At 46.6% G+C, this 8,024-nt stretch overlaps 1 long non-coding RNA gene across 1 annotated transcript; it reads right to left on the bottom strand.

Annotated features, from left to right (window-relative positions):
* Positions 1–1,836: 1,836 nt before the first annotated feature.
* On the bottom strand, positions 1,837–7,795 carry LOC135901712 (uncharacterized). Its single transcript, XR_010564234.1, has 2 exons — positions 7,573–7,795; positions 1,837–2,470 (listed from the first exon to the last, which is right to left on the bottom strand). It is a non-coding gene; the product is annotated as an uncharacterized lncRNA (long non-coding RNA).
* Between the last annotated feature and the right edge of the window lie 229 nt (positions 7,796–8,024).

Raw genomic sequence — 8,024 nt, 5'->3', positions numbered from 1 at the left:
ATCGCACTTTATTGTACATATTATAACCAGCATTACTTATTCCCTTTTATTTCCTCGGATTCCCTCGGCTTTGAGAAAGTAGAAGGCTAAAGAATATTACTTCACGTCAATCACGCTCTGCTTATTCAAAATATTTTCCACACTCCGCCGGTATTTCATTCTTTCACAAACACTCAGACATGCCTCTGCAGGTTTAGTATTGTATCGATGGACGGATGGATGATGCTATGAGCGTGCGCTTTCAAACGGAAAGGGGGGGGGGGTTAGATGCCCCACCGAGTTTTATTTCTGATTGCACCGACTCTATTACCTCCTTAATTTTTTTTATGCGCAGCTTTTTTCATTGCGAACCTCGCCCGGTTTCGTGACCCTCGGCTGCGGGCTGGCTGTTCCCTTTCATAAAAGGCGGACCAATCACAAAGCCTCAGGATGGCGCTTGCCTCTGCGCATCCCCGGAGTGCAGTGTGAAAGACTGCGCCACTATCTATACTTAAAAATGCGCGGAGGCAGAGTGGAGAAAGAGGTTGAGAAAGTTGGCAAACACGTACCGGGTAATTTAAAGTGTAAATCGACAAGCCGGTGTCGTGAGAATGAATGATAGCAACAATGAAAATATTGGGGATTTACGTGCGATAACCACTATCTGATTATGAGGAAACCGCAATGACAGACTATAGAAATGGAGACCACCTGGATTTCCTTAACGTGCAGCTAAATCTAAGTACACTTAGCGTATTCGCATTTCGCCTCCGTCAAAATACGGCTGCCGTAACCGGGATTCGTTCCCACAACCTGACTCTTAGCAGCTGAACACCGTAGCCACTAAGCAAGCGCGGCGGCTGAGGCGAGAATTCGAGACACCAAATTGGCTGTAAAGAAGGAAAAAAAGAGACCAGGGACATTTGCAGGAACGGGAAGAATAAAATTTGGAAGAAAAACCTGTTGGATAACACAATGGGTACTGGCTTGCATTATTTGAGGCTTGAGCTTGTTGCCTAGGAACAAAAGCATACCGGAGCAACTATTCGCAACACGAGGCATGTGAATGCTGAAACATAATTGGAGAGACCACTCGGAACCACCTAATGGCATGCGAAAGAATTTACCCAGTTAGACCTGGCGGTGAAACAAACCTCCCAAACGCGCTTCAATTTAATATGGCTGGAAGCATCAACCGCTCAGCAATAGCGATGACCAAGACACGTTAAGAGTATTCGTTAAGCAGGGAAGAAATTGATACGACCAGATTCATTGCAAGTCTACGTAGCTATACTAGGCAGATGCAGAAGCTTTGAGGAAAAAAAAAGGATTATCGAGATTTATACAGAAACCCTGGAATGAAAGCAAGTACAGTACACCTGATCAAATCTAGCCGTCTAGGTGACTGTCTCCACATCGTTATAAAGGGGATGCCAATGAAACATCATCATTAAAGTCCATTAATTAGCCACCGCAATTTTTTTATTATATATATATGCACGAGCTAAGCCTAATGTAGGTGTTTTTCCGCTTTCAACATCACGTTTCGCCGGTCAGAGTCTTGAGTTTCCGCCATTGAACAAATGCGTACCATCTTTAACAATTTTGTTTGTACAAAGCAGGGCGCTAAACTATTGATAACGTTAACAGCAAGGCTCGAGAATATTAAGTTGGCTACAGTGCCACCCTAACTATTAAGAATCCTACTATAAATAGCCTTACTACCATTTTTTCTAAGAAAGATGTTCCGAAATTTTGCTCAATCCAGGAGGCATGTAAATTTATTTTAACCATGGCTAGAGGTTTGCAAAGAACGGATGCGTTCTTCGAAGAAAATCACACAGCTGGCGCACAGTATTCCTCGAAATAAGCACTGTAAAAAATTTATTAGGGGCATTCTTCGGCCGTTGTCAGGAGAGATAAGATTAGCCCAGTGTAGTTTGTCAAGAAGTTAGTGCACAGCTAGAACAGTTGACGCCCACACCGCAAGTTTTTCTGTGAGTGCACACAACATCTCTTGGCGCCAGGGTGACATCCACAGATGGCACTCTACCCGGGTGAATATCCGGCTGTAGCGATGCCGAATCCACAGTCAGGTGCGACGGTGCTTCCAGACGTGCTCGACCAATTTCGTGGTGTGTGGTGCCGGGTGAAAGAGACCCTTCGACGGCTTCTCAGTCCTGTGAACCGACGTGGTACGCATAGATGTGGTTCCTTCGGCCATCTATGGTATGAAATTTTTCGCCACACACGCTGCACGGAAAGGATGGTTCGCGGTGTGTGCGTAAGTGCTTCGTGAGGTGCGAAGGCCACATAAACAGTTTACCACAATGAGAGCAGTTGTGGCTTTTCCCGAGCATGTGGTCAACTGTGTGGTATTCGAAGGCCGCCATGTCGGTGAAAGCGAACCGACAAACACGGCACTCTGATTCTGTTGGCAGCCTGGTTCTCTCGCTGGTGCCACGCTGCTTCTCTAGTTTCTTCGGGAACTCTGCGAGAGAACAGGTCGAGAGGGCACTTCATTAGTAAAACTTTGCCGTAAAGAGCCCAAATTCAGGATCGTGGAGTCGGCTGCAGGAAAACCTACTCCTCTCGAGTGCTACTGCGTTTGCAACGGACACATTTTACAATGCCGGCGCTTTCCGATTGCAGATTGCGCACCGAAGAACTCGCCTTGTTCAGGGAAGTTTAATGATCGATAAAGTTCCAAAACCGCCTTCTTACTTGTAGCCATCGAGTAGTTTTGAACGATGCTAAAACGCAACAAGGCGAAGGAAAGCCAGTGGTATGGCTGTAGGCCTTTCATTGTGTGTGCTCCACGACACCAGAAATTTCAAAGTCCCGTAATTTATCTTATTGTCGTGTTCCCTTGACGAGAATGATAGAGGCGCGTGCGCATATCGGCCAGCCACAAAACTGACTATGATGTGAACCTGTGCCCATAATAACGAGTTAGGGACGTGAACACGGACTGATCGCGCAAATGTGGTGTCATTGACAAGCGCGCCGGCTATTTATGCAGGTGCATGAGTCGCGGAAGGGTGCACCGAAAACGTTCGTGCTCGCGTGCCTTCCAGAATTCGTGTCACGCATGCAATTAGAAGGTTACACCAAACTGACACACACACACACACACACACACACACACACACACACACACACACACACACACACACACACACACACACACACACACACACACACACACACACACACACACACACACACACACACACACACACACACACACACACACACACACACACACACACACACACACACACACACACACACACACACACACACACACACACACACACACACACACACACACACACACACACACACACACACACACACACACACACACACACACACACACACACACACACACACACACACACACACACACACACACACACACACACACACACACACACACACACACACACACACACACACACACACACACACACACACACACACACACACACACACACACACACACACACACACACACACACACACACACACACACACACACACACACACACACACACACACACACACACACACACACACACACACACACACACACACACACACACACACACACACACACACACACACACACACACACACACACACACACACACACACACACACACACACACACACACACACACACACACACACACACACACACACACACACACACACACACACACACACACACACACACACACACACACACACACACACACACACACACACACACACACACACACACACACACACACACACACACACACACACACACACACACACACACACAGTCTACGATAATATTCGAGAAAGTCCCCATGCATGCCGGCGCGCTTTGCGGTGAGCGATACCCTTAAGTTCATAGAGGGGCGAAAAGCGTCCCCCGAAAAAGGTATAAGCTAGCGATAAAGAGTGTGTGCTTTTTAATACAGTGTCTTCCCATCTTTCGGTACCAGCGAAGGGGGAGTATACGTAAAGCCAGTTCTACGATTTTCCTTTTCCCGCAATATGTTAGCATTGTGCTCTCCCGGCAAAAGCGGAGCCACTAAGCTCAACACGGAGAAAATACATACACGGTGTTTTTCGGAAGCCTGGCAAAAATTTCTGGAGATATGGCGAGCTCAAGATCAGTGCAATTTTCAATAAAGAGATGTACCGGCAACGGTAGACGTCGGGAAACAGGTAATGTGTTTCTTTTTGCTTCGCTAATTTGGTAAAACAATAAATAATCGGTTGAATCAAAGCCGTTACGCTGCTACTAACAGTGACATTTCTTGCCGCTGGCTCCCCGATCTCCTCTCAGCTGAAAATCGCAAGAACAATCCATCCACTACATGAAGCCGCAAGATATGGTCTCGAGTTATTGCTACGAAATTGAGACTTGGCTTCCGATGACCAAGAAACACCAGCTGTTTCAGTCTTCGCGCGTCTGCGTTTATTAAAACTCTGAGGGGTTTGCGAGCCAGAACGACGATGTGATTATGGGCCAGGCCGTAGTGGGGGGCTTCGTATGAATTTTGACAACCTGGAGTGTTCTAACGTGTAGTTATTGTAGGAGCGTCTTTCCATTGGGTCTCCATCGAAAAGTGGTCACCGCTGAAGGTATTCGATCCCTCGTCCTCGAGCTTAGTGACCGAACGCCAAAGCCAACCGTAGCAGACATCTGTGCTTCCGATATTTTTAGTCCACTGTTTATATAGGGTTAAAAAAAAGATCGTTTTGAAGCAAAGCGTCTAAAACAAGCGACGTACACATTTATACCTTTAACGATGTACTGAAAAGATCTTTTACATGATTCATTTTCTTGCTTTTGAGGTCCTAAAGATTTACACATTCAAAAACGTTCTTGAAAATCCAAGAGAACAGGCTTGCAATCATTTTTATTAGGATTTAGAGGAACAGCATTTCGATTTCGCGCAAGAAATAACCACTCAATAATGTCATGTCAGTACTACTTTCAAGCAAGTATCATCGACGGGCGTCATACATTCGTCATCAAATCGTACCTTTAGCCTTTGATTCACGAGTGTAGCTGAACCATAAACATCCCGTGGCGTAGAGATTGTGCGGAGGCCACAGCCTATAAAACGTTTGCTTCGGTTCCCAAGAAAACTGCGCAGGCATTGTTCTTGCAAAGCTTAATGTGCTAGAATTGATTTGTGCTTATATAGAAGAGAAAATCTTTCGCCCGCTGCGTAGTCGTACACGAACAAAGCTATGCTAGACATTAAGGGGAACACGTTTCACGCACGCTGCGAGGAAGACAGACAAAAAGTGCAACGATCACAAGCTGCAGTTCTTAAGATTGCTAAGCGTGCCATTTACCGCGCCTTTCATTTATTCAGAGTTTAAAAAAAATTACTTACGTCACATAGCATAGCTTTATTCATTGAACTGGCTAACTGCCAGACGCTAACGTCAATTTCACGAGGCGACATCGAGAGTCAACGCAGCGTAAAAATGTTCCGCACTTGCGCGTGGAATAACATTAGGTCACTGCAATTCATTGGAATTCCCACGGGCACGCCTTCACACCCTGGACCCTAATTTTCGGCTCCGTATTCCGCCCGACCTTCCACGACGTAACTGCACCCTTCAAATCCGCCAATGGCTTGGGGTAGCATATTTAAAGGCGTACTCCTTTCTTACGGCGATGGCCAACAGCCCACTTTGTGGCTTCGGCGGCAGCAATGGCACAATCGCGCACCTTTGGAACTGCCCCCGTTTTGACCCCCCGAGGTCAACCCCCTAATCCACCCTACACCAGCTGAACAAGCGCCCACTAATGGAAGACATACTTGGAAATTGGCCTAAGGCAAGATCATTGCGATCCCCCATAAAGGCGCTGCTGAGTTGTTTAAAATACGCGGGACTTTGCGACAAATTGTGACCGTACACTGTGTGACGTAGGATTGAATGGTGACATGGCGTAGCATTAGGAACGCCTTCTCAAACTGCGGTACTGTGTCTAAAGAAAATTCTGTGTCGTATGTGTGTGTGTTTCTTTTATTTCTTTTTCCGCTCTCACTTATGGCATCCTTTTGCCGCTCCCCCGATACAGGGTAGCCAACCGAATATAATCTCTGGTTAACCTCCCCGTTATTCCTGGGCCTTTCTCAGTCTCTGCAGAAGCGATCAAAATGTATGTATGACAATTTAACAAAAAGTTCTAATTAATAATATATAATACTTGACGGCACATATTCCAATGCGAAAATTGCACCAGGGGCGTTATCAAAGTGAATCCACTTCGAACGAACTTTCAGGATGTCACCAGATCCAATATATTGATCCACGAGATTGTCGATGAAATACATTTTCGTCCCAACTATGTTTGTACTTCATCGACTAAGAATGTTCCCAAAAAAAGTAAATCGAACAGCAGTGCGTTTTTACCGCAAGTTTGACGCTGCATACCTCGAATGCAGTGCAATGTTTGATGTGTCATCACATATTAGAACGGCCATCTGGCCGCTTTATGTAATCAAATAACCTCGAACTGAGAGCCATTTTTTCAATCCGGATAAATTTCTAGCTGACGTCGCACCCAGATCAGCGTAGGCGAATTGACGCTTATGGGCGTGAACATTTTGTCGGCTCGCGTGGATGCGCATATATGAGGTGGAAAATAACGACTGGGCCTTTTTGTATTTAAGCAAGCATGCATAGAGAACGAGCGACCTTTCTGAAGCCTATACGAAGGTAAGCTTTCACGGTGGGCGTATAAGACATTTTCTGCAAAGCTTGTAGCACCGCAACAATTATGCACCTGCTCGACAAAATCAAAAAGACACGAAACCCCCAACCACACGACACGTAGATTACTTTGTAACCGACATTGGCCTAGTTTACGGCACCACCTTTTCGCGATCAGACAAAGTGAACATTGCTCGTCGTGGCGGCTTCGTGAATTTGGCGCTGCGCTGCTAAGCCAGAAGTGGCGTGATCAAAAACCGGCAGCTGCGGCCCCATTTCTATTGGGGCCTGATAAAACCCGTGTTCCGTGGAGTTCACGTTAAGAACCCCTTGTTGTCGAAAGTGATCCAAAGCCCCCCACTACGACGAGCCTGATAATCACATCGGGCTTTCGGCGCGTAAACCTCCAAACTTTAACTGAAGTGTAGGTTTAGTATTGGCGTAAGTGCAGAAGTGGCCAACCATACGCGTCATTAAATTACCCCGGTAAGCGTACGAAACCCTAAAGCGTAGAAAGCTTCGTTTCATCAAAAGAATAAGACAATCAAGAGCCTGCGCTTGATCCGTAGAGGATATTAGTTAGGGCGTGTTCGTTGACAGAGTATTTTCTCAGGCGCTAGAGCCGGTATAACTGCCGACGTGCTGTGGCTACGTGCAAGCCAATTCCACATTGCAAATGTCTATTTTGTGAGCCGTATTCGCCAAGACAGCAGCAGCAGCCACGGTGAGCAGAACCTATAAAAGCTCGGCTACAAATGTTTACCGAAAAAGAAGCTAAATGTTTGGCAATCTGCATGTAACAACTTATCTAGGTTTGACATTATTCGAAGTAAATGTTCAATGGAAGCTCACCTGCCATGGTTTAGATCAGTGGCTGCACTGCTTGTACCCTGGTCCACGCTGCAACTGCCACTCGATGTCGTAAAGTGGGGTCCCGCTGTTTCTTTCCCGGCCATTGCCGCCTGCCTTATACGGTCAGTGCAACCGGTTATTTCCCAGGAGAGGACAGCGCAGGGGCGGTCATACTTCACGCAATCTGCGAGGGCATGCCATGGCGCGTTGCTAAACCCTCATCTTAAACCAACACCTGGTGTCGAGACATGGCACTGCGCATGCGCATCCTTTATTGCTTGCGTACCTAACGATGCGTAGCTCTGGCTTTATCAAAAGGCGATAAAGCGCAGTTTGGCGCGTGTTCGCAGATCCCACCAAATTTTCATCATGACCTGTATGCCCATATTTCTGATTGCTCGACCGTAGCATGCAGTGGTGGCTTAATAAAGGCGAAGAGACCTCGTGTACAA

The sequence above is a fragment of the Dermacentor albipictus genome, unplaced genomic scaffold, assembly GCF_038994185.2.
Source record: "Dermacentor albipictus isolate Rhodes 1998 colony unplaced genomic scaffold, USDA_Dalb.pri_finalv2 scaffold_16, whole genome shotgun sequence".
Classification (NCBI taxonomy): domain Eukaryota; kingdom Metazoa; phylum Arthropoda; class Arachnida; order Ixodida; family Ixodidae; genus Dermacentor; species Dermacentor albipictus.
This window is presented reverse-complemented; position numbering and strand designations above follow the sequence as displayed.